Source organism: Peromyscus californicus, unplaced genomic scaffold (genome assembly GCF_007827085.1).
Source record: "Peromyscus californicus insignis strain IS unplaced genomic scaffold, ASM782708v3 Scaffold_6__1_contigs__length_162567912, whole genome shotgun sequence".
Taxonomy (NCBI): domain Eukaryota; kingdom Metazoa; phylum Chordata; class Mammalia; order Rodentia; family Cricetidae; genus Peromyscus; species Peromyscus californicus.
The window spans coordinates 44,060,406-44,087,969 of record NW_026294584.1 but is presented as its reverse complement, the minus strand read 5'-3'; the positions used below and the strand labels follow the sequence as shown (position 1 = coordinate 44,087,969).

The 27,564-nt window shown below is 44.6% G+C and overlaps 1 long non-coding RNA gene across 4 annotated transcripts in view; it reads left to right on the top strand.

Moving 5' to 3' along the window:
• The window catches only part of LOC128098800 (uncharacterized), a 164,925-nt gene that overhangs the window by 91,897 nt on the left and 45,464 nt on the right, over positions 1-27,564 (top strand). For 3 of the 4 annotated variants that reach the window (XR_008214338.1, XR_008214339.1, XR_008214337.1), the window contains one exon: positions 952-1,011. This is a non-coding gene — a long non-coding RNA (uncharacterized LOC128098800). Of the gene's footprint in view, positions 1-951; positions 1,012-2,241; positions 11,303-27,564 lie in introns of those variants that run through there. The other variant, XR_008214340.1, reaches the window with a different exon arrangement.

Here is a 27,564-nt window from a genome sequence, read left to right as displayed (position 1 = left end):
GGCTCCAGCAGGGTTCATCAGACAAATCAGTCCATGGATGGGTGGTCCTCTCCAAACTGCCAGAAGATGCTGGAGTCAAGGGTTCAGGGGCTCTCAGGATGCACTTGTGTGCTGGCAGGACAGGAACTATTGATGAAACTAGGCGGAGCTGCTGGGTTTTTGACAGTTATGTTTTCCATTACAAAAGAATGCTGGGTATTAGGACCTTATTAGTCTGTTAGGGGCATTCCACCACAGCTGAGGGGCTAAGAGAGTGAGAGACCCTGAGGAAGGCCTCAAACTCCAGGATAAATGTCACTTGAACCTTGCCTTAACAGTAACCCTCCTTTTTGAGACCTTTCCCATTATATTGTGTTGAACCTTTAGGTAGTTCTTAAAGCTACATCTATGGATTGGTCTTCTCTCTAGAGCTGCAGTTACTTCATAGGGTAAGGTGAGCAGTTAGATGGTCACCTACAAATAAATGGTCTTCAGAGGGAGGGTGACTTGGAAAAGGGGCTGGCAAAACAGTTTAACCATGAAGGTGCTTGCCTCCAAGCATGATGACCTGAGTTCAATCCCCAAGACCCACTTGGTTGGTGGAAGGAGAGGACCAGCTGCTACAAGTGTCCTCTGACCTCCACTGGTGCATTGTGGTACACAGGCCTCACACCTCGATACTACAAAATGTGATCATAGCCAATGGAAGAATCCAGAGTGAGGGGAGCCTCGGCTAAACTGAATTCGTGGTGTTACGTGGTTGTCTTTGAAGCCATGGGATACTTGTTTTTCAAGTCCTTATTACTATTGAATGGAGAGATGATTTTTTTCAAATGGGTCTTTTTTTAAATGAACGCAATAAAATTAGCCTGAAATGATGGATTAAGGTTCTCCTGAGTTTGGAAACATGATTGAAAATGTGGATGCGTCTTTGCAAGCACTTGCTAACAATCCTGTCCTCATCTTTTGCAGGGGGAAAAACTGCAGCAACCTAATGGCCCTTCTAATGGAACACATTAAACCACCAAACACGTAAGTGAAATTAGCTGTGTGTATATTTATTACGTTAATGTTTATAAGTGCTTAGAATAGTATCTGACACAGGAAACCGTGTGTGTTTGCCCTTTTCTAAGTTATTGTCGGTATACCTAAGCTCCAAATGAACTAGTCGCAAACATAGAAAACTCCACACAAAGCCATACCTTTTGTTCCAAGGGTGAATGAGCAGCCTTGGTAAGTCCAGAAATGGCCTTAGTGGAAAGAAAGAAACTATCTTGGTATACCAATTTATTTTTGCTTTCAAGCACCCATTCATAAAAGCTTCGAATGTGAAATTGGTTTCAGTTTTGAAACTAAAGAGTTTCTTTGAAATTTTGTTGATACTTTAATAATAATAATTTTAAGTAATAGTAATTATTATGACTTCAAAACTTGTGAAGACAGAGCCTCAGGTAGCGCAGGCCACTCTCAAAAGTCCTGATCCTTTTGCCTCTGCCTCCTAAGTGCTGGGGTGACAGGCACCTCCCTGCTCAGCCTTGAAATAAAGTTTGTGCTGAGGCAGGGGACACGGGCATCAGAGGACAAGTTTGTTCTCTCTTTCTACCACGAAATGAGTTCCAGGGATTGACCCCAGATCATCAGACTCAGTGGCAAGCACCTTTGCTTACTGGGCCATCTAGCCAGGACCCTAAGAGTTTTATCATTTGGGAAAACGAAAAATAGTTTTATTTAAGGTGGCCACTAAGGTGACTTAGGGATTGGCATTCATGACACATAAAGATGACATTAAAAACAGCACCCCAGCCGGGCGGTGGTGGCGCACGCCTTTAATCCCAGCACTCGGGAGGCAGAACCAGGCGGATCTCTGTGAGTTCGAGGCCAGCCTGGTCTACAGAGCGAGATCCAGGAAAGGCGCAAAGCTACACAGAGAAACCCTGTCTCGAAAAACCAAAAAAAAAAAAAAAAAAAACAGCACCCCGTGTTCTGGGAGCAGCAGATAACTTGGATGAAAAATTCCCAATTGTTGAACGTCCAACTTTGTGGTACCACGAAGGCTTTGACACCGAGCCAGTGGTGATGATAAAGAGATACACGTGTGCCTGTGGATGTAGGGAGCACAGCCCTTCCTCCTCAATTCACCTGTGTCTCTTCGGTTCTGCACATGTATTCGGATTCTGTCTCCTCGTGTGGCGATGCTCTGGACTTTATTCCCCTCCTTTTCAACTTCTCTCTCTTCTTGGTTCCTCTCCTTCAATACGTCAGCATCCCTGTCTCAGGGTCAGGGACCAGTCTGGTAGACTTTCCTCTAGATGGTCTTCATGATGTGTCTTCCTTCCCTCTGATGTGGCGTGGTAAGTTACCTGCCTTATCCTAAATACAGTGCCACTTGGTGTTTGCTGTGGTTCCCTGCTTGGGTTTTGGGGTGTAATACTACCTGTGTGGTTGCTCTTTGGGGAGGTGCTAGCATGGCCATCACCAGCACACCAGGTGTACTGAGTATGTCAGCGACACTCAGACCCACAGGAGGAAATACCGGTTAGCACTGCATGCATTTATACCTGTCACAATTTCCTAATTGTTTTTTGTTGTTTGGAGACCAGGTCTCTCTACATAGCCCTGACTATTCTGGAACGCAACTGTGTAGAACAGGCTGGCCTCAAACTCACAAGAGATCTGCCTGCCTCTGTCTCCCCAGTGCTGGGATTAAAGGCGTGTGCCACCACACCTGGCCCACTAGTCTGTTTTATGTTAACACTTGCTATTTCTTTTCATGTGGATCATGACTTCCAGGGTATTGACCTCTCGTAGACCTGAGGCTTTTGTCCTGTGACAGCGGCCCGTGGGTCTTTGCCCTTGAGTTCTGTTCCGTGCACTGCTGTTTCTTTGTCTCTAAAACGCTGCAGACTTGCCTTAATTTAATTTTAAATTATTTATGTAATGTGTACAAGTGTTTGCCTGAGTGTGTGTGTGTGTGTGTGTGTGTGTGTGTGTGTGTGTGTGTGTACACTGTGCATGTGCCTTCCCCTCAGAGGCCAAAGAGCATCAGATGCTGTGAAACTAGAGTTGACAAATGAGTCTAAGCAGCCATGGGGATGCTGAGATCCGAACCTGGGTCTTCAGCTACTTAAGTCTTTGCAGCAGACTCTCCCCTTGTTGTAACTGACCGCTCTTGCTTTCTGTTGGCCATCCCCTGCTCAGCTGTCTGTCTGAGCTTTGACATTACTTTCCTTACAAAGAGCCATCTTGCCATTTTGAAAGACACATCCTTTTGTGCCGTTAGATCTCACTATTAAGCAGGACGTAGAAGGTAAGCTAGTCAGTAAAGTGCTTCTCATCACTAAGGACCTGAATTTGCATCCAGCCCCATGGAGAAGGCCAGGCATGTCAGCATGTATCTGTAATCAGTCACCAGCTCTGTGGGGCAGAGACAGGAGAATCCCTGGAGCTCACTGGCCAGCTAGTCTTGCCAAATCGGTTGAGCAAAGTTCAGTAAGAGATTCTGTCTCCTAGATGGATGGATGGAAGGATGGATAGGTGGATAATAAAGGCCACGGGTAGTAGAAAGACACCTGATAAACAAACAAATAAATAAATGGCCATGAATAAAGGCCATGGGTAGTAGAAAGACACCGATAAATAAATACATAAAAGGCCATGGATGATAGAAAGACACCTGACAGTGACCTCTGATCTCTACCTCCATGTACACATGCACATGAATGCGTTTGCCCCCACACAAAGATCTTGCTATGAAATAATTTTAAGAAAATACTACTTCTGCATTAATTGTCATAATTTTTATATTGAAATGTACAGTTTCTCAGAAACATAACCGTTGCGGTGCTCTGATCTCAAAACCACCTCCCTACCCCAGTAAGTGGTAAGGTCCACGGTGGTAGAGTTAGAATAATGGTGGCTCTTCCTTAACTGGTCCTTTTCTTGGTTAGTGTCAAGTGCTCCAGAGAGACACCTGCTGGCCAAAATGTAGTATTGCGTTGCTGTTCTCTTCTGGAAATTATCATAGGACCTTAAGCTTTCATAGCATGTGGATATGTTTTATAGTAGAATGTACTGAAGCTTCCTGCCTCAGCCCCTCAAACATACTTGCCATTTACAGATGACATCTGATGAACTAAGTATTCCGACCTGAGAATTTGGTTCAAGGAGTAGAGATGTAATGGAGAAGAGGATTTCATGATAAAACCCCAGTCCTGTCCTTCCTCATGTTCAGGGGCTACAAAACAATCATGTAGAAGTTATTTCTCAGACCTGGGTCATTTCAAAGATTTTGAAAGGGGCACCTCACTTCTCCAAGAGAAGTTAGAGCTTGCTTTTTCGATGGCTTAGTTTTATTACATTAGAGGTGCATTTGTTCCTATTTACAAACTTGGCAATGGAAAAATAAAGCCAGAGATGGGAGAGCTGGCTCAGTGATTAAGAGCACGTGTTGCTTAGGAGGACCCAGGTTTGCTTCCCAGCACCCCCAGGGCTGCTCACAGACACCCTAAGTTCAGTTCCAGGGATTTGATGCCCTCTTCTGACCTCCTTAGGCATGGAGTGTGCACGTGATGCACATCTATACATGCAGGCAGAATACTCATACATAGAAAAAGTTTAAAAATCAAAACACATTTTTAGAAAAAGAAATCCAGGGTACTGACATTTTGCTTCAAAGCCCCAGTTGGAACATCATGGTAGCTTCGGTGCAGTGCTTACTTGGGGAAGTTCTCACTGAGTGCAGAGGCAGGATTGCTTCAAAAAACAAAACAAAACACCTAATTATGCACTTCTAAGGCTGTACTATGTCCGGAACAGATTTTAAGGACTAGCATGTACAAAACTGTTCTTTTAAATTAATGCAGTAGTCGTCCATCTGTCTTGGACTGGACTGTTTCTCTTGTTGCTTAGAAATAAGATTCTCACCGTTTGCTAACCTGTCCTTGTTTCACACAGTTTTCTGCTCATAAGTAAAGGGAAATTGGTAGGAAACACCAGTGCACGCGTGTGTGTGTGTGTGTGTGTGTGTGTGTGTGTGTGTGTGTGTGTGTGTGTGTGTATATTAGTGCCTGGAGCCAGCCGCTAGGGGCTCAGTGCGGGACTACCTGCTGGCATCCTCAGGCCGTCTCTGTCCCTCCTCTTCTCAGTAGGTAAGCTCGGTGTCACAGGACGGAATTGCAGCGACGTCCGAGAACCACAGAGCTGGGTAGATAGAGCTGTCGGCTTAAGGGATCAAATCAAACAGTAGCTGGGCACATAAAAGGATGCATTTGGGTTTTGTAACCTCAAACGTGGAGAGCGTGTATTTTAAAATGTGTCTTACACGTTTTCCACCTTCCTAGCTGTTGTCCTAGGAAACTGTTCTTTTGTCAGGGCTCCTGGGGATCTGAAAATTGACAGAAAGAAGCCTGTGTCAGGCAGCCAAGCTTAAGTGAGACTAACTAGAAGGGTGTTAAACAAGAAGAGGTGAAGCAGTATGTTCCAGACAGCTGGTTTTGAACCTGGGACTGAAGTCCTCCACGTCTCTGTTGAGGTAGTGTGCACAGTAATTGCATTCAACGAATAGCCACTGTAACTGCCAGGCCCAAGATACGATAATGCTGCCAAAAGCTGGAGCAGGAAGTTGTCACGTTCGTGTCTCCTGTAGATGTTTTTGGATTTATATGGCAAAGAAAATAATGTTAGGCTAGGGAGATGGCTCAGTCACTGGTGTGCCTGCTGTGCAGATGTGAGGGGCTGAGTTCACATCTCTGCACACCCACGTGAGTCCTGCATGCTAAGCATCAGCTGAAAGCATAAGGCTAGGGTCTACTGCCGTCCAGTTTAATGCTCACACGATCAGAAAGCCCAGCCTGAAATGCTTTCCTACCCTCACAGAGAATCCTGTGGCACCCAGAGCCTCCTTGGAATCTCAGGCTAACTGGGTCCAAATAATAATGGAGTGCTGTTTGCAGTTTTAAGGAGCTTCTCATTTTACATGGGAATGAGCCGTGATGACAAGGAAATCAGAGGGTGTAATAGAATAAATGCAGCGACCCAAGCGCTCTGCAGTTGGGAGTACTTTAATAATTTTGGTGTTACAAGTTCTCAAGTGCGTTCTTGAAAACTGTACTGCACGTTCAATCATCAGATAGAGTAATATAATTAGGAGTACCTCCTCCAGTTGAAGTGCTTGTATGCAGCAAGGTGTGTCTGTATCAGCGCTTCAGGTGTGGCCGTATCGGGGATTAGGAAGATAGGAGATGGACACATGCGCACTGAGTCATTGTGTGTGCGTACATGTGTAGTGTACATGTTGTTGCAGCCACTTTTTACATCGACGGATGCTGTGTGAGGGCTGCAGTTTCTCATCTCTCTGCTGTCACGTTTTGTTTGTTTTTTATAGTAACCATCCTGAAAGGTTGGGAAGCAATAGCCTACTGTGGTTTGTTTTGAGACGGGGTCTTGCTGTGTAAACCAGGCTGGCCTGGACCTCACAGGGCTCAGCTTGCTCGCCTCCGAGTGCTGGGATTGAAGGTGTGCTCTACCTCACGCAGCTCCCACTGTGGTTTTGATTGGCATTTTATTGCAAACCAGTAATGTTGGAAATCTTTACATGGGCGTCACGGTCATATTTGTATGTCATCTTCGGAGAAATGCCCACTTTAGAGATGAGGTGGTTTTGCCTCTGGGCCACAGGTATCCCTTACGCATGCTCAGTATGCCTGTCAGGTACATGACTGACAGCTGGCTTACCCTACAGCCTGTGAGGAGAGACAGGTCTTCTGTGCGCTGCTGAGCTTCTTCACTTGCTCTGGTCCCAGTTGTCTGCTTCTGCTCTTACTGCTTGTACTTTTGTCATAGTCAAGAAATCCCTGCCTAGATGCAATGACGTAACGCTTCCCCTGTTTTCTCCAAATAATTTCTTGCATTCGGGGTTTAAATTTAAGTCTTTAGCCCATTTGTGTCTGGTTTTAAATTTAAAAATTACATTATATGTATTTACTGTGTATGAGCATGCACTCCAGGTACACATGCGCAGTACATGTGCAGAGGTCAGGAGACAGCTCACAGGGATAGGTACTCTGGTCCTGGGAATGGAGCTCAGATTGTTAGGCTTGGCAGCAGCAGGCGCCTTTCCCCATTAAGCCACCTCACCAACCCATGGGGCACATTATTTTGTAGGGTGTAAGAGAACCTGTTTTATTGTTTTTCATCTTCTCAGCACTGTTTATCGAGAAGCCTGTTCTTCCATATGTCTGGGCGTCCTCGTCAAGATCGATTGACTATACGTATAGGTTTATTTTCCCACTGGTTTTGTCTGTTTTAATGACATTGCCATACTGCTTTAATCACGATAGCTTTATAGTGTATTTGGAAGTCAGTAGCATTGTCCCTTCCTTGCTCCTCTTTCTCAAGAATGTTTGGACAGTTTCGGAGTCTTCATTGTCCCTTAAGAATTCGAGGATACGCTTTGCTAAAAATTTACCATCAGGATGTATTTTACGGTTTTAAAACATTACTTACTTTGTGAGTGTCCACTCATATCCTAGTTCACTGGTTTCTCCACCTTGCCAGCTTGAGGGCAGGAAGGACAGAGGCCCACCCTCATCCTGCGACAATGAAGGCTTTGTGAGTTGCTTTCAAACCCAGAGCAACTTCCTCCTTTAACAATAGCTCCTCCCTTAAGTGTTCCCTGTCCTCCCAGCTCTGTGCACTCTTCCTCGGCTCCAGAACAACTGCCCTCCTTTCTGGACTCCGGGAGGCCTCAGCCAGATTCTTAATATAAGCAAATGCTGCTGGCTACAAAGTTGGTAGCCATGCTGTTTTTTCTGGCATAAATGCAGGGGGTTTTGTGATGGCAGTTTTTGTTTTTGTTGTGTTTTGAGACAGGGTGTTATGGGGACCTCAGGCTAGCCTCAAATTGACTGTGTAGCCAAGGGTGACTATGAACCTTTGATCCTCCTGTCCCCACATCCCAAGAAGGGGGTCACAGGCTTGTGGCACCATGCCTGGTTTTATGTACTGGGGATGGAACCTTGGCAAGTGTTCTACCAGCTGAGTTGTGTCCCCAGCCCCTGGTTGCAGTTTTAAATATGCTAATAAATTATGTTTGCAAAGGAAACTGTTTTGTATTTGATTCTCCTGCCCCATGAACCATTCTGTGTCCAGTTAAAAAGAAGAAAAGCTTAATTGCCATATTTGAGGTTCTCCCTTCTTCTGCAGGCTGTCTTGCAAAAGAATGCTCCTGTCTCAGCTCAGGAAATGGGCAGGGTAAGTGGACGGGAAGAGTGAGTAGCAGCATCAGAAAAGTCCCCACATGCTATTACCCCTTGCAGCAAGTGCCGCACTGCTCAGGGCAGACATCACTGTCTTCTCCCAAGGGTGTCTTTCTCAGAAGCAGATTGACCATATTAGTACACTGTTGAATCATCCTTTTATTTTTTGAAAACCACAGTGTGTGTCCCAGACTATGTACTGGTTTCAAACACACTGAGTACTTCATAGAAATGAACAGCTCAGTCTGTTCATTAAGAGAAATAGCCTTAAAATACCTAAAAATCATTTTAACGATGGATAGTAAAGTCATCTTTCTTGATTCTTCTGTGAATTAACAGTCATATGTAAACAGTGTTATTCAAGGAAGATTTTATTTTAACAGTGCTCTGTCTGAACTGTATGTTATAAAAGAATAATTACTTTATTAGTTTTTACGTCACCTAGAGACTGTATGGAAAGATAAAAAGGAAGTGTGGTATAACAGTCACTGCAGTTAAGCCCCAGATTTTATTCAAGTGTTTCATTACATTTAAAAATACCCTAAACTATTCTGAAATTTAATCCTCCATGTCACAGTGTGTAAACCATCCACATATATTAATTTTGATAACTTTTATTTTAAAAATCCTCGGTGGTTTGTTTTTTCTTTGCCCAAAAGGTGCTTGCATGATAAAAGTCTGCAGTTGTAGTTAAGTGTCAGATGAAGACCTGAGTATTGCCTTCATTTGCTAGCTGCAGACTACTTTAGCTCACGTGATGAAGAAGGGCTGCATTATAGCTGTCTACCCAGCATTTGTACTAGGTACTTTTCATTGGGACCAAACACTTGGGAGAAGCAGTCTGAAGGGAGGAAGGGATTACTTTGTCTCACAGTTTGAAAGGGACAGTCCATCAAGAAGGCATGCAGGTGTTGATAGTGGATGGCTCTGGGACTCCTCAAATCTCCCAAGAGCTAGTGCACAAGCAAGGTGGATCCCACCTTTTAAAGGTTCCACAGTTTTTCAGAACAGCTCTATCAAGTATTCATTCAGCATTCAACATATGAGCCTATAGGGTGACCTTTCACATCCAAATTATAACCTTTACATGGCAGTTTGAGTGGTGTTTAACATAGTTTGGCTGCATATCAGTTCTTGTTTTCCTGAATCATGACTATATACCTGCCACAGAGTGATGGACCTACAGTTCCCTCAGAGCCTGTTTGAAGCTGGTGAGGCCCCTAGTCAGAGGATGCAAACAAAGACCGCACCCTGGAGCTCCAGACAGTCAGCCCAGGAGGTCCAACACCAGAAGGTCAGTGGCTTGTGGAGAGGAGTCCTAGATGAGGCATTTAGAACGGATGAAAGTTAGGGACCAGCACTACAACCGACTCCGCCTCTCTGTGGTTTAGATGAGAAGCCTTTATTGCAAAAAGGTAAGGAGTCCGCTCCTTACAGCACAGAGAAAAGGTGGACGTTCTGTTGCTCTTCTGGGAAGCATGGTGTGCATGCCCTGGGGCATCAAGCATGGAGAAATGAGGCTGGACCTGAGGTAGTTCATGTTTCCTTTCTCCCCACGTCATAACAATTGTGGTACTGATATCAGCTCTGCAACTAAAAGCATGGCTCGAGATGCTAGACTCCGTGTCTCACACTAGTTACATGCTAAAAGCGTGGCTCGAGATGCTAAACCCCATGTCTCATACTACCTACATACCAAAAGCTTGGCTCAAGATGCTCAAACTCCAGTCTCACACTAATGACATGGCAGGCAGCCGACTTAGCTTTTCATGTGTTCATCTGTAAAACAAATCATGTTAGTGTCTACTTTATGGGACTACTGAGAGGATCAAGGGAGTTAATGGTGTGTACAATGTATAAAACATGCGTTGGCACATGATAAGCACTCAGTGTGTGATAGCTGCTATTACTGTAATTTAATCCTACTTAATAATTAACAACCCTATGAAATGGATTTGAAGTAGGTTTTTATTGTTGGGTTTTTTGTTTTATTTTGATTTTTTTTTTTAACTTTCATCTGGTCGTAACCCCTCAGGGAGAACAGATTACAGGGTGATGGATTGAAGAATGACTTACAAGATACCTTTAGGATTGGTGTTTAGCATAGTGTAAACACATCTTGGTTTATGGATTAGTTACCAAGATAAGAAGGATGGCATAGTTCCAATTCAAATTAAATCTACATGTGATCCACCCACTTGGTTTCAAGCATAATTTCTAACCTTTCCTAGTAGATCATTTTCTTTCCAAGAAAGGATTGGGTTTTACAGCATGGAAAGTACATGCCACACACATGTAGTTATATACGTGTGATGAGCTCATGCCACACATATGTAGTCACATGCGTGTGATGAGCTCTTGTCCTTTTATTCTGCTCTGTTTCGTTTTTCTTAAAGTGCTGCATGCATGGTTTGAAAACTCTACAGATACAGACCAGCTTCACAGGAACCCAAAGGAGCGGGGATTTTAGTAAAATACAGCTGCCTTCATTCTCCTGAGCTCCCCTGCTGGCAGAACTGGAAAGCTGCTGCTCAACACTCACACACTTTTATTTTTTATTTTAATTATATAAAACAACTTTTAAAACTAAATGTCTTTTATCATATTCTTCCATTCCCCCAAGTCCTTCCAGCTCCTCTCCCCCCAACTCACCCAACTTTAAAGTCTTTCTCAAAAAAACAAACAAAAATACAGTAATTCCCCCCCTCCAAAAAAGCCACCTAAAAGGAGAAAGAGGCAAGGGGAAAAAAAAAAGCAAAAACAAAACACCAAATTGTAACCAATGAAAACACAAAACTGTAGAGTCCATTATATATTGGTCAACTAATGACACACTTTTAAATGTTACACTTTTTGGCTTTTCGAGACAGGGTTTCTCTGTGTAGCTTTGCGCCTTTCCTGGATCTCGCTCTGTAGACCAGGCTGGCCTCGAACTCACAGAGATCCGCCTGCCTCTGCCTCCCGAGTGCTGGGATTAAAGGCGTGCGCCACCACCGCCCGGCTAAATGTTACACTTTTAAATGTCACCAGTTAATTTTGTAAAGTCAGAAGTTCATGTGATCACTTTTTTTTTTTTTTTGGTTTTTCGAGACAGGGTTTCTCTGTGTAGCTTTGCACCTTTCCTGGAACTCGCTTTGGAGACCAGGCTGGCCTCGAACTCACAGAGATCCGCCTGGCTCTGCCTCCCGAGTGCTGGGATTAAAGGCGTGCGCCACCACCGCCCGGCTTCATGTGATCACTTTTTAAAAGACCTTTTAATATTACTCTAGTTCAACTCACCTTTGGCAAATGTATAACATTAAAATGGATAAGAATGATAAGATTATGTCCATTAATCATCTTCATAAGTAATTTAAAATTAACGATGCTAATAATAAGCGATCTTTCAGATTATAGTCCCTAGTTCCCTCTGCCAGAGTCTTTTATCAGAGGACAGAGATCTGGAGAGTGAGTTGCTCTGCTGAGCTGCCGAGGCTTTGGCCTGCGCCTGTTGAACCAGCCCCATGCCTGTGGGAAGTCCACTGCTTTCATACTTGGACACCACAAGGCTGACCACACCGCATGACACCATTCTGAACCCTGCCCCTGTGCTCTCACCATCTGAGTCACCAGCCAGACCCAATGCTGCTTCTCTGGAAGACTGACAACCAGCTTCTTACCAAGCTTACCACACAAAAGCCTTCCCAGATTGCTTTGCACACGTCTAAGTCACACACGTGGCCACTCAGCATATCACCTGCCTTTGGTCAGTCCTTCAGCAGTCTGGTTCTCCTGGTACAGGGTGCATGTCCAGCACAACACCTTTCTGCTGGACTTGGAGGAATGTGGTCACTATCCCTCTCTTCCTGATGACCATTCCAAGTCTTTTCAATTCCATATATATGAAGTAGGTACACATATTTCATCTGCATCTCAAGTGTCTTTCTCTTCTAAGAACAGTCATCAGTCACACTACTGTGTGGTCAACTCAGGAAGTTTCCCAGCCTTAGTGCTTACACCTTCTTACATTTGCATATAGACAAATGAAGGTCTTTCTTAGCATGTGTCTCCACCAACTGCCAGCATTGCTGCACAGATGCACACCTGCTCTTCACAACTCTTCACATAGCATTATGCACACATTCTGAGTGAGGTCGGCTCTGTGGAATAGCCTGGATCCCCGACAGTCATTAGAAGTGCTGTTCCTAAGGGAAGATGAACTCCAGTCTTAAGCCAATAGGTAAAAGTAATCTTTTTTTTAATTGGTTATTAGTCCCTTATTGAGCTTAATTTATGAGTTAGTTCATCATAGGCATGTGTGTGTAGGAGAAAGTACACTACGTAGTGGGGTTCTGAACTAACTGACGTTTCAGGTAGCCACCAAGGGTCTCGATGTATCCCGTGATTAAAGGCAGACTTTTAAAATGCTGTTAACTGCACTAGAATGCTCATTATTTTCAGGACAAAACTAAAAATCGGAATCATAGGAAAATAGATAGTTGCTGAAAATAATGATTTAAGCATGAATTTGAAAATGCCATCTCATTTAAATACCCATGTATATTTTTGATACAGGAATATCAAGTTCCTGATTTTATTTAGGAGTAGTGTGTTTATTCGAAAGCACAGTTGATTATGGAGCCCTGGACTTTCCCAATCCAAGCTGGTGGCCCTGGATGGACTTGGACATCCATCTCCCCTCACTCTGGACGTTTTTCTGCACATACACTTGACATATAGCAGCTTTGTCAGGTGAGACACCTCTTTATAAAACCAGAAAACAGCACCCAGAAGACAAGGGAGGACTTCCATGTTTCCGTGTTGGCAGAAGCTTAGGAAAACCGACTCCCAGAGGCGGCGTTTCGATCTTTGCTCTGTAGCCTGACGTGGTATTAAGATCTTTTGGTTAATGATTGCCTAATGTGAAGTTCCCTTTTCTGTTTGAGTCTCAGATGTGTGGGCATGAGCTTGCTGCTTGTAATATAATGGTCTCACACTACAACCATGTACCAGTTAAGAACAGCAACACATCCTGAAAAAAGATGTCAGGTGATTTCATCATTGTGGGGGTGACAGGGTATGCTTTGCAAAAAAAGACAGTTCTGGCATCCCTGGGCAATAATATCTTGTGGGTCTGTTTTTGTGTAAGGGCCTGTCCTTGGCAGAAAGGCCGTTACATAGTGCAGGGCTTAATAGACTAACACACCAGCTAATAAAAGTTAAGTATATACACATCTGAGTTGAAATGTAACGGGCTCTCATACATCAAGATGGTGTTCATTTTGAAACATGTCTTGACAAAAGTTTGTGTTTCTAAAATGACCTTAAACTTGTGATAAGGGTAAGGCTGATTAGTGGTGCAGGTAGAGGTGGTAATTTTACTGTTTGGGTCTACACCTGTTGGAGGTGTGACAGAACTCTGAAGCTCAATGTAGTAGATAGGATGTTTATCTGAGATTTAACCTGACGTAGCTTTAAAAAAAACTTAGGCATGCTTCACTCTTGAGACATAAAGGCATACATAGAATACATTGATAAAATGTAAAGAAGTATCTACAGGGTTTGGCTGTGCCACCTGAGGGATATGTTTTAACAGGAATAAATCAGATGGGCTTGTGTCTTCCGATATACTGCATCGACCAAGGGTACTCTGCTGCTGTTTATAATATGCAGTGGGCCTTCACCTGAGATGTTCTTTTTTGGGGGAATGAAAGGGATTTCAGTGGTAACATGAAGTAGAGATTCTCCGTTCTGATACAGCCAGATTTAACTATTAGGCAAAATACGGGCAACACCAAACAAAGCTAGTGTAGGAGAATGACTGATGATGCTTGACTGAGGAGCACACTCCTGGGCTCCACAGAGGCAGTCTCGACTCAGGTGGTCCAAAACCACGTTGAAACGTTGGTCTAAAAGGATCAGGTACACAGTTGTTCCGTCGGTCTTCGTTGTTCATCTCTGTGGGCCACCAGGGAAACCAAAAGTTAACATTCCTTTCTTTTTTGTACCACTCTTTGGCAGAATTTGCCACCTCCTTGGGGCCCCCAAACCGTAGCCCTGCCCCCTTAGCCTAAGAGTGTGCATATACCTTGCGTGTTCCTACATCTGATTGCCAGGCAGTCACATAAAGAGAGCAAGCTCTGGCATTGCTGTGGGACTCGTTGGTAAATTGCCGGTGTCAACATCATAATTCTTTTTTGCCTGGTGGAGGAGCCAGATCTCCTGTGGTCGGCTGTGGTTTCCTCTGGGCTGGGGAGAGTGCTGCAGAACAACGATCCCTGTCTAGTTTTGACTCTCCTGGGGTGTAGTGCATCCTGCGTCTTCTCCTGAGATGGGCTGTGAGAGGCTTACCCGAAGGCTGGCAAATCAGACTTACACACGCCTTGGCCTCCCGTAGCCAATGGCTTGCTCAGACCACATATATTACCCTGTGTGGTTTCATTCATCAAGGGGATCCCCATCTTCAGCAGAACGCGGCTCCTCCAGAAAAGCGAGTGCACACATCTTGCCCCCAGGAGAACTCAAGGTGTCCCTGGTAAGTGGAAAGGGGAGAAATCCTCCCCTAGTTTTCTCTGGGTGGATTTGGGGTTTTAGGGAAATGAGTCTTTTTGGAAGAGCTCAGAGCTGCTTTTCTTGTTTTTCTACCCAACTGCTGTTCCCCCTCTTCACGTGTAATCCACGCTCTTCGAGTTGTGCTTTCAGTTTCAAAGTTTAAATGACAGGATTCCTCTTTCTGTTCTGCACCTGAAACTTTTTTAACTAGCTAGTCACAGTTGCTGAGTTACTAATTACGCCTCGGTTCCCCGGTTCTAAACCAGAGGCCCACATTTTTAGGACGTGCTTTCACAGGTAGGCAGAGGAGCACTCTCCCTGCCCTTGATTTATGGAACAGTGGTGGCAACGTGTCAGTCAGGCGTTCCCGTCTCAGAGGCCAGTCTCGGAAAGAAGACTGCTGGATCTGCTGAAGCCAAGATCTCTCCTCCCCATCTGTTGATCGGTTTTCTGTCGGCCAAACCAGCTCTTCTCTGGTCTCTAGGCGTGTGGTTTGGTGTGTACATTCAGAGCAGTGGCATTTTTCTAGAAGTGACTAAGGCTTCTTGGATGAATTCTGTCTTTGAAAGAGGTGGTTGGATTGCATCAGAGAAGCATTTACAGTAAATGGCTCCCCCTTCCTGTGCTGACCACATGTGAAAGAATGCTTTAATTCTTGTTTTGAGGAAGCGAGAGCCCCATAGCTCTGTGAAAACTCCCTAGTCTCATTAATTAGCCAGATTTGAATCTTAAAAATTTTTTCAAATTGGAATCACTTTGTGCTCTCTAAATAAAGGTCACAGGGAGACAGAGAGCTTCCCACTCCGAGCTCTCTTTGGAGCGACTGATGGTTCTGAGTTCAGAAAGAGGAAATGGCGCTGAATATAGATACAGCAAATGACATAAATCTAAACTAACTTCGTCATGGCCATTTGGGTATTAAGTTAATCTGTTTCTTAGATATGTTGATGGCTTGGACTTTGGGGTACCAGTTCTCAGTGTGATCCCATAGGTCTTGGCCAGGGTTCTCAGGAAGTGGGACTTCCCCCTAGTGGAAATATGTGAGGGTGTTTTGGTTATACTATAAGGGTATTTTAAGGGGTGAGCCCCAGACAGGAAAAACTTGCCCAGTCGCCCACATGACTACCTCAAGTGTTCATGCAGTGAAAAGTTAGTTTATAATTTTCTGAGACTAGACTTCAGTTTTTTCATAATTTTGCATTTTCATACAGAGTATATCCATTCTTTTTGTTGTCTAGCAATGGCTCGCCCTTTTATCTGAATACTTCTTTAAAAAATTTAAAATTACATTTATTTGTATGCCCACGTGCTTTGGTGCATGTGTGCTCTGCGTGTATGGAGGTCAGAGGGCAATGTGCAGGAGTTGGGTCTTGGTTCCCACCTAACGCCGAGGTCTTGCATGGAACTCCAGCCTTACTGCTGCCCTCATGCTGGTCCCATCTGCCTTCTTAAATCCCAGGAAGTTACAAGTCTGTGGTACAGTTTAATCAAACCTGGAAGTTCTTTATGTATTGATATCTGAATATTTTGATTATACATTACTTTTCTCCTTTATGTGGAATCTAGGGAATTGCCTTTAGCTTTTTAAAAGCTATCTATACACTAGTTAATATTACTGTCGAATTTTATTTTGAAATAGTACCACATGACAGGACTTGGTTTTCTTTTTATAAAACGAGAGCGTTGGGGGCTCGGGCCATGGCTCAGTGGGTAAAGTGGAAAGGAGTACACACTGTAATGCCAGTGCTCCCATGGAAACTTGGGTCTCAGCTAGTCTGGCACATACACAGACCCCAAGGTTGAGGACCTACACCCGAGATTGTTCTTTGACAAGGCCTTTGTGCCCATGCTCACACGCATGACCATTTGTGCATGTGCACACACCTGTGCATGGGTACACATGCACACGCTGAGTTTTCAGCCCTCTGTGGTGAGTAGGGTTTCGATCCCACTGTTCTTGCTGCTTTAGAAGGAAGGGCAATGTAAAGAGGGTGCTCATCTGTGTCTGAGGCTCTTGCAGTCTGTGCTGTCTTCCCAGCAGGCTGTAGTCTTACCAGCACTCACCTGATCGTTTAAGGGTGCTCCCATTCTGTAAAAAGGAAAAGCAAGTATGAAGGGAAGTTTACCGATCATGGTGTAAACGAGCCAGTGAGTTAAAAATAGACACAGGCTTTCTTGCTGTGGGACATTGTGTCCCTGCCTTCTTACGGTGAACCTGTTCTGTGTGTGCTATTCTGAACTCGAGACAGTCCTGTCAGCCTAGCTCGCCACACGGAAGGTACAGTCGATTGAACCTGTCGGGGTCGAAGTGGAGGTTAGGCCTACCAGCACAGTGGTCCTTAGTGCTTGCCCCTGGGCTCATGATTTCTAATTTTCTAGGCCTTTTATTTGGATGATGCCTTAATACTCTATGGATGTGATTATTGTTTCTCAAATATTTTTGGAGTTACTAATAAAAGATTCCTTTTCTTTTTTGAAAAACTCTCTGCTGTCTTAAATTTTCTGTTGTTTCCAGGGTCTTTTTGTTGTTTATCTCGGTTTCTTCTTGATACATGTCTCTCTTTTTTTGTGGTTGATTTGAATTAAAGTTCCTTCTGACTAGACACTGTGGGGGGGGGGGCTCCCAGTACTGTGCTATTGGAGAACTGCTAAGAGTTGGGGGGAGGAGGACTTGTTTTGGGGTTCTCATAGCCACGTTAGTAGTTTAGTCCTCTTGAGACTTTTTCTTAATCTTAGAGTCGCCTCCCTATTTTCATTTTGCCTGGGGTGGGGTGGTGGGGGTGGTGGCGAATAAGGTCTGTTCTTCCTTCCAAGCACAGGAAATAGGCATGGGAGGAATGTTTGTGTGCTACCAGACATTGCTGTTGCCTCCTGTCTGCCCTCTCACCACTTCTGTCCCAGATTGTACTTGCTCTCCTGAACTTGGAGCCTTACAGGGGTTCTCCTGAGTAAAGTCACCTGGTCCTCCTCAGTGTCTCTCAGACACTGACTTCAGGATGTGAGCTGCCTCTGCTTAACTTATTGGGTCCCTTTTTACTCTCCAGACATTTGAGCAAAGCTCTCAGAGTCTGGTCTGTGTGTGTGGCATGTGTGTATGGTGTGTATGGTGTGTGTGTGTGTGTGTTTGCGCGCGCGCGCGCACCATGCATCCAATGTCATACTTAGTTATAGAGAGGAAACCAAGATAAACAGCAAAAATACCTTTCAGTAACTGTAATGGCATTTCTCCTGTAGCACACCACCCTTGTAACATACCACTGCCTTAAAATGGCAAGACTTTCACTAGGTGACTTAGCATAATTAAATCTGAACAAGTAAGTAGGAAAGTAAGGTTAGCCAGACCGTGTTAGCTTTCTGTTACTGTGACAAAATATCCAAGACAACCAGCTTCTAAGGAAGGAAAGAGTTTGGCTCGCAGCTCTGGTTTACAGTCAGTCTGCTTGTTGTTTTGGGTCTGTGTTGAAGCAGCACATGACTGTGGAGCTGCTGACCTCATGGTGGTTGGGAAGTGAAAAGGGAACAGTGTGAGTCCCAACATAATCCTTCATGAGCTCACCCCCAATGACCTCATTTCCTTCCACTGGACTCCACCTCCTAAAGGTCCTATCTACCCACTTTCAAGGACTTTAGGACTAAGCCTGATCAGTACATGGGACCTTGGAGGACTTCATAATTCAGTAGCATTTGGCATTGAGTCATGGAAAAAAGTTAGTTAATGGGGCATCGTGACTGCAGTGGGGTTTCTGAAAACTAACTCAGGAATTACCTGATTGGATGAAAGTGTGAACTGATGTTATTTCACGAAGTGAGTCTCACCTGGCTGGTTCCAACCTAGTCATTAAAATCTATAAAAGTAGTGGTAGTTGTTCTGATCTGTGGCTCCATTACTGGTTGGTTCCCTTACATCTGGGGCAGTCATTCCCTGGGGAGCATAAACCCTCCCACTTCTTCCTGTTCTGCGAGATGTTTCGAGACATCCCCATTTGTTTGTTAAGAACCTCCAAGCCCATATTGATTGTCCTTGTCCCTATTGGTCATGCATGCTATGAAGTGGGTAAAGTAGATACCAGTTCATCAGGTCTTGAACTTCCCTGACACAGTTGATGGAACACCATGGGAAAGTACACAGATTTTTAGCGGGACTCATACCCCAGTCAAGACACAGAGCAGTTCTGTTCTGTCCCTTGTGCTGCTACCTACGCCTTCCCTCCCTTGCTGGCATAAACATCTCTGTTTCTCTAGTCTTGTACAGATTGAGTCGTGGAGTGGGAACTCTTGTCGTCCATCGTTCCCCCAGGATCGTTTACTGCTGTACGCATCCATTCTTCGTTCTTCTTCATAGTTCTGCAGTCTTCTGCACACAGCTGCAGAGACTCCATTTGTGGATCTTCCTGACCCCTGTTGGGATGATTTCTACCTTCTTAGCTATTATACCTATCAAGCCCCTGGGAGTGGGTTCTCTATTCCTTTTTGGATTTATGGGCCATCTAGGAGATGTATATACCTTTATAAAAACCTCTAAACCATTCATCAAAGTAATTGTACCATTTTATATATCATACCAGCAAGCAGGGCAAGTTCCAGTTCCTTCCTAGCTGTGTATGTTGTTGATTTTCTAAGTTAGTTTATTCTCTGGCATATCAAGTAGTATATCACGATGGTTTTAAAATTGGCATTTCCAGGGCTGGAGAGATGGCTCAGCAGTTAAGAACACTAGCTGCTCTTCCAGAGGTCCTGAGTTCAATTCCCAGCAACCACATGGTGGCTCACAACCATCTGTAATGAGATCTGGAGTTGTCTTCTGGCCTGCAGACATACATGCAGACAGAACACTGTATACGTAATAAATAAATAAATAAATCTTTTTAAAAAATTGGCATTTCCTTCATGGATAATATGTAATTACTGACAATCTATATATCATATTTTTGGAGTAGACATTCAATTCTTTTGACTTGGTTGTTGTTGTTTTCTGTATGTCCCAGGCTGGCCTTGAGCTGGTGAGCCTTCTGCCTCCCAAGTGGTAGAGTAATTGATATATATCACTATGCCTGACCTTTATTTGCTAATTTTTAAATTAGGAAATGTCTTCCACTGAGAGTTTAAAATTTAAAAGAATTTAAACAAGATACCTGAAATATTGGTAGATTTTTTTTCCCTAAATAATCTTAGTCTCTAACTCTGAAGTTTTCTCCAGTGTATTTTTTCAGCTTTATGTTGTGACCAGTAATCAGTCTCCTTTAGCTGTCCTGTTCATTCAGAAGCCTCACTCTTTTGTTCATGCTTCCCCTGGCATGACCTATAAAAGTGCTTTACTTAACTTTCCTCATTGACTTATCTAGGCACTGTTGTTGTTGAGAATCAGTTGTCTCTGTGTGTGTGTGTGTGTGTGTGTGTGTGTGTGTGTGTGTGTGTGTGTGTGTGTGTAGAATTGTGTCAAAGGAACCTAAACTGTCATATAAAATGGCCTGTAAGTACATTTTTTAAAAAATGCTCAGCATTTTCAGCTATTAGGAAAATGCAAATCAAAAGCACATTGAGATTCCATCTCACCCCAGGAAATAAAAATCAGCAAAGTGCTGGCAAGACCATAGGGAAAACCCTTACCCTTACTCACTATTGGTAGGATGTAAATTATTGCAGCCACTGTGGAAATTTAAATAGAGGTTCTTGAAAACCTAAAAATAGAGCTAGCATCTGACCCAGTCCCACTGCTCCTGGGATACACCCAAAGGAAGCAAAGGCAGTACATGGTAGAGAGACCCCTGCACACCCGTGTTTATTGGCATGCCCTTAACAATAGACAAATTATAGACTGAGCCTAGGTGTCCAACAGATAAACGGGTAAAGAAAATGTGGTGTACATGCACAGTGGAGCATTGTTCACTCACAAAGAACAAAATTATGTCACTTGCAAGAAACTGGATACAAATGGAGAGACCCTCACACCAAACAAAATAAGCCAGACTCAAGCAAACACCATTTTCCCTCATGAAGAATGTAGATGTAAAACCAAAACCAAAACCCATGAAGTGGAAGGGAACAATCAGGAGAAGGGGAGTAGGAGGAAGGGGTGAATATGGTCAAAGTACATCATGTACATGTATGCAGATGTCACAGTGGAACTGAAGATGTGCAGTGTATTTACATATGCAGAGAGGATGGCACACAGCTTTAATTCCAGCATTTGGGATACAGAGGCAGGCAGATCTCTTTGAGTTCAAGACTAGCTTGGTTCTTCATAGCGAATTCCAGGACAGCCAGAGCTACAAAATGGGACCTTGTCTCAAAACAAACCAAATTTTTATGTGTATTTATGACCTAAGTCTGGGATGTAACAGTCCCCATTGGTCACCCCGTCATCCCTAAGCTTCAAGTGTGACTTGTGTAGTTTTGTGACTTGGGTGTAATGGACAGTGCATCAGAGGTGCCTGACAGAATCTGTGTGTTGAAGAGGCATTATTTTATCTGTTTTCTGATGCTGACCTTGCCGAGGACCCCATAAGTTCCATGATTCCCATATTAAAATGCAGTGTGTGTGTGTGTGTGTGTGTGTGTGTGTGTGTGTGTGTGTTTAAATATATTTTTATGTGTATGAGTGCTCTATCTGTATGCCTGCACACCAGAAGAGGGCATCAGGTCCCATTGTGGGTGCTGGGAATTGAACCCGGATTCTCTGGAAGAGCAGCCAGTGCTCCTAACCACTGAACTATCTCTCCAGCCCCAAATGCATTGTTTTTATCTGGGCAGAGAAATGTACCATAAGCTGAGATCCAACCCAAACCTGGAGATGTCTTCAGGAAGAAAAAAGATACCAACTTCTGGTTTCATATTTAAAAACTATGAATGCATGTGGACTGTAAAGTAACTGACTTGATACTTACTTTAGTAGATGGGCAAGTCCAAAAAACTACTACTAAAAGTTTTTTATAAAGCAGATTGTGAAACAAGGAGTATTTTAATAGCAAATGCAGTGTATGCAAAAGCGGACCTGAGTTACACAAGCCCTGTATACTGACTGGAAAACTTTTCGTATAAAGTTTTAGTTTTCTTATATAATTCAGGATTTTTTTAAAATTTGAATATATTAACATTAAAAGATTTTTTTACTTGAAACCTAGAGGATTAATATAATAGAGTAAGAAAGACATTAAAACTATTCTACTAGAGTAAGTTAGCCTCTGTCATTGAAACAAAATACCCCAAATATAAGTAACTTAAGAAGAGGAAATGTTTGTTTTGACTCCTGTTTTGGAGGCTCTAGTCCATGGCCAGCCTTTACCCATGGCTTGTGGAGGACATTAGCACCCTGAGTGTTAGTGGAGTGGGCGGGGTTAAGTGGGGATTATCTCTTCTGACATCCTCTGATTTTAGACTTCACCTTGGCCTCTTGATGGAAGTTGCCAGTGCAGACTGAGACAGCACACTGGTGCTGGCTGGAATAGAGGTATCCCCTCGGAACTTCATTTAATGCAGGAACAGTCAGAGCGCCTACTTCGAGGGTGGGTTAAACAGTCGAAGGGCACAGAGTCCTGCCCAGGTCACAGCCCATCTTAAAGTTAATGTTACTTTCATGCTAAGAGGACCATGCCTTTAAGAGATGAAAAGCAAAAACGTATGAACTCTGCTGTACATTAGCCATTGCGTTCATCCATCTGCTCCCCAGAGGACTTGGAATGGGAGTTTTTTCTTCAGCGGTCTTAGGAGATGCCTGCCCTGGAAATAGCAGGAGAGCATTATATTAATCACTGGGTTACTTCTCTTTCTACACAAGGACTTTATGAGGAAACATGGCGTCTAAGTTCACATCTTTTCTTGTGCTTAAGAAAAACAACATCCACTCACTTGGAATACCACCTTCTGAGCCTATGTTTGGACTTGCATGTCCGTGCTTAGCTCCTGGCCCGTTTCTGCTCTACTGAGCAGTTTTCTGGCAAGAGCAGAATGAGTGCCGTGGCTGAGGTGGGTCTTTCCCTGACCGGCTTGCCTGCAGCGCTCTTAACAGGCTGGGTAGGGGGATGGACAAGTGTGACCCACGCTGCGTCCACACCTCCCGTCTTTAGGCACGCCAACAATCCCAGAAATAAGCTCCAGCTCCAACTGATGTGGTAGTCAGGCAGGCTAGTCCTGTGAGTTTGTTGGTTTGAAGCCATGGTATTTGATGAGTGCACATGTTCCACATCTGTATCCAGTAAGGCTGGCCACTGTGTGTGTCTGTCCATTAGTGATGAAGCTTAAGGAGAGTCCACTTGACTGGTGACGGCGGACTGACCTGATCTTTCTGTGTTGAAGACGAGACTTCTCTGAGGCCACAGAAAAACCCACGCGACAGAATTACTTTCCGACGCCTTCCCTGTGTGTGTTACCAGCAGTGGCTGTCCCTCACATGTGGCAGAGAAAAGAGGGAGAGGGTGGGCTCACTGCGTCTGTGCCTGCTGCTCTCCCAGCCTCCTGTCCTCCGGGGGGGATGAGACCCTGGAACCATCGCCACCTGCACCCTCAGCCCCTGTTTGTTTCCCAGAGGGTGTCCCTCCCATGAACTTACACCTCTCTCCCTGCTGGCATTTCCAGGGAACCCTGAAACCTACCCCAGTCTTGCTGTTGTCTCCAACATGGTGCTCTAGTAGTCCTTAGCTTGAGCGCCTCTCCATTCATGTCTGCCAGGACCCTGCTTGTAGAAGTGCTGTCCCCACTCCCCACTCCCCACACCCCTCCCAGTGTTCTTGTTTGGGTTATTTTTACCTGAGACCCAGCGGTTTCTGCTGCGGCCAAACCTGGTAGGTGTGCAGCCCTGGTGACTTTGTGGCTTCACACTAAAGTCAGTTGTGCTCCTTTTTGTGGCCTTTTTTGTGGTGAGCACTGTTTGATGTACTCTCTACTCTGCCCCCTGGTCTCTCTGACCTTTTCCAACCCTCAACACTCTTGCCAGGTCTTCCCACACATTGCTGACCTCTCTGCTTAGATCCCAGATGGGCATCTCCCTATGATGCTTTGCATGGCACCCTCCACTTAACCACTTCCAAACTGACAGAATTACCTAAGCCTATGGTCTGTGACTTATACACTGACTGGTCCTTTCTGGGTCCTCCTCTCTCATCTTTGAAGTCAACAGTCCCCATATCCAGCTACTTTGGTCTCCTGTGTATCCCCCTCCTTTCTATTGTCTTTGACCCAGATTTCCACAGGAGTAGCCCTGCTGGTCCTCTGGATGTTCTCTCTTGGACCATTCTTTTGTGTATTCAGCATGATGCTTGTTAAAACCTCCCATAGCTTCACACAGGTCACCTGTGGGCCCTGCCCTGTGCTTGAAGCATTCCCAGGGAGACAGGGAAGAGTGCTCTTCTCCACACCACACAGCATAACCCCGTGAAACCCTCTCTGGACATCCACCACTCCTGCCCTCCTCCCCAGCTCCTGGCCTTGGGCTCCCTGTGTCTCCAGTCTCCCCATTCACCGGTTCTGGTCCTGGTCCCCAGCCTCTCTTACCTGGAGAAACTCTTTCCTGTCCTTCCCCTTTTCTCAGTCTCCCCGAACATTCGCAGCTGCAAGCTTCATCCCTGCCTTTCCTGGAGAAGCAGATACTGAACAAGGGTGGGTGCTTTCTGGTCCAGCTCCACTGCTTGGAAGCTCTGGGACCTCTCTGCACTTCAGTCCCTCGTCTTCAGAGTGCAGCTTTGTGGGCTTACAGAGATGACTGATGCATGGCCCTGTGTGACCCAGGGAGTAGTCAGTGACACTATGATGATAGTGATGACCGTGCCACTTTCAGGCTTCCATGGGTCTGTCAGACCAGATCAGAGCCCCCTTGCATCTGTATCTCCAGCACCTGTGTGTGTCTCCTGGAGACAGTTAACTGGAGAAAGCATGGTGACATCACATGTGCCACCTAGGACCTAGGCTAATGCCTGAGATGCAGTTATGTCCTGTGAGCTCATTAGTCTTTGTTGGATGATATCAGACACCTTATACAAAGAAGGTTCTATCTAATACACTGCTTCTGACATCAGTGACCCTGATTGGTCCCTCCTGGGGTTCACATCTCTGAAGCTGCTGGGGCTGGGTCCCTTTGTCTTGCTCTGCAGTGCTTGACAGCTGAGAATGAAAGGGGAAATGGAGTAGGCTTGTACACACTCAGACTTTCCCCCATTCTGGTGTTTTTTCCTGCTGTTGCTTGGATTTGTAGGTTCTTTCCTAGTTGTGGGGAATTTTTCAAGCTGGCTTTAATGAAAGGGTCTCAGAAAGCCACAGGGAAGTCTTGTGTGTTCTCAAGTTAAACACAGTGGCCCTTATTTCATTTTTGATCTGTGTTTGAGCTGGCTTGTGTAATTACATTTAAAGAATTTAGTATTGCCGGGTGGTGGTGGCTCACGCCTTTAATCCCAGCACTTGGGAGGCAGAGGCAGGCAGATCTCTGTGAGTTCCAGGACGGCCAGGGCTGTTAAACTGAGAAACTGTCTCAGAAAACAAAACAAACCAACAAAGAATTTAATATCAGAAATACTGTCTGTTTTGATGTCTGCACCGTTGACTTTTTCTTGTGCCAATTAGAAGCCACCTTCAGAACTTGAGTTTTTAAGGAGAATGTCTGTATTATATGTGACTGTATGCTCTCGAAATGCACGTCTATCTGGGGCTGGAGAAGTGACTTGGTGAATAGAGTACGTACTTGTCAAGCAAGTGTGGGGACCTGAGTTCAGATCCCCAGCTCCTACATAAAAGCCAGTGGCAGAGGTGCATGACTGTAACTCAAGACTCACTGTGGAGTGGGATGGGTGGCTGCAGAGACGAGAGGATCCCTGGGATTTACTGACCAGCTGGTCTAACTGAAATGGCAAACTCCAGGTTCAGTGAGAAAACCCTGTCTCAAAAAATTAGGGGAATTGGGGCTGGAGAGATGGCTCAGTGGTTAAAAGCACTGACTGCTCTTCCAGAGGACTCAGGTTCAATTCCCAGCACCCCCATGGCAGCTCACAGTAACTCCCAATTCCAGGGGACCCGACACCCATAGCAAAAACACCAATGCACATAAAATTAAAAAATACATACATATATGTATATATATATATATACACACATACATACATATATGTGTGTGTATGTGTGTGTATATATATAGATATATAGTGGATAGATAGAAGACACTTATTGTTGACCTCTGACTTGCATGTGTATACACACACACACACACACACACACACACACACACACACACACAATGCATATACTATTTCTAACTGTAAAATATGTATAAAAAATTTACTCTTAACCACCATTCAGCACACTGATGAGTATGTTAAACACATTTACATGGAATTGCCAATGTGTTTCATTAAATGGAAAAGGACAGTTAGGATCCATTTATTTGTCTTTCAATTTAATGTAAGCACACAGAGCAAATGCATAGTAGTTTGATAATTGCTTAAAATGTATTTTCCAAGTCAAATGTTTTAAGCGGTGGCCAGTTCTGTTCTGTGTTTCGCTGAGGTAGAATTCCTGTTTTTAGAGACGCACACGAAGATCTGCTGCTGACCCTGCTTCGGTTCGATTTTCATTGCTCTGATTAACAAATAGTAGATGTGAAAGCGCCATTTATTTGGACACATGAAGCTGATTTGAGAGATGAACTATGCTTGCTCAGGGATTTTGTGGCTGGCAGTGATTTTGGAGATCCAGAAGACAACTGGAAGTATGGATCACCACCTCTCCCCCAGTGCACACTCGCACTTTTTTTGGACAGGGAACTCCAGCAGTTTTCTTTGTTTCATGGAGAATCAAGGAGGTGAGGAGAGGTATAATGAGGGTCCCTCCGATCCCTGGTTCCCAGGCTAGTAACTAGTAACTTTCTTACCTTCCACTGTGCATCTTGACTCCTTACCTCCTGCACGGCTCTCACCTCCCCAGTGGGGTGCCCCATCTGTGAGCTTGAAACTGCCAGCTCTCTACAGAGCTCCTCACCCTGGGATAACACCCCAGGTTCTATCCCCTCCTGTCACCAGCACCACCTCCATGGGGTCTGTTCGTCTCCATCTCCCCCCAAACCTGCAGTGATCAAGAGAGTGAACTTCACCTCCTAAGCTTACTTACAAGATTCCTCACATCTGACCTCGTGCCCTCAAATCACACCCGCTTGGACCAGCGCCCTAACATCATGAAGTGCGGAGCCCTGTTTTCCCGTGCTTGTGCATTTCTCTCTGTTCTCTGGTCGTGGCTTCTCCTCAGCAGAGCCACCATGTTGCACATAGACAGCTGTGACTACTTCCTCACATCCCTACATCTGGAGCATCACACTGGTCCTGCTCTTTAGCCAAGTTTCCGCTTTGACCATCCTTCCCTGTACTTAGAGTAGCTCGTTTTACCCTTCCTTGGCCCCTTGAGGGAAGTCATCAGCTTCTCTTCCCAAACGTAGCCGCTTTAAACCAGAGCCACTTCCCACTCTAACTTTAAATTACTCATTTGAAAATAACACTTGTAAAAAGTTTTGAGTTATATGCCACACTGCCTTTTTTCTCCAGAACGCTCTTCATCAGAACATGATGTATGTATTCCTTAAACACCAAACTCCATCCGCAAGGAATCTCCTGTCAGCTGCCAACTCATTGTTATAGGGACCTTGTATGCGTCAGACCACACCGAGTTTATCTTTATGTCAGCATCCTCAGGGCCCATTCTTGTAATCCTGAACGAATTTCTTTCCTCTTTGAAGCTGAATAATATTCCATTGTGCGGGGGCTGGAGAGATGGCTCAGTGGTTAAGAGCACTGGCTGCTCTTCCAGAGGTCCTGAGTTCAATTCCCAGCAA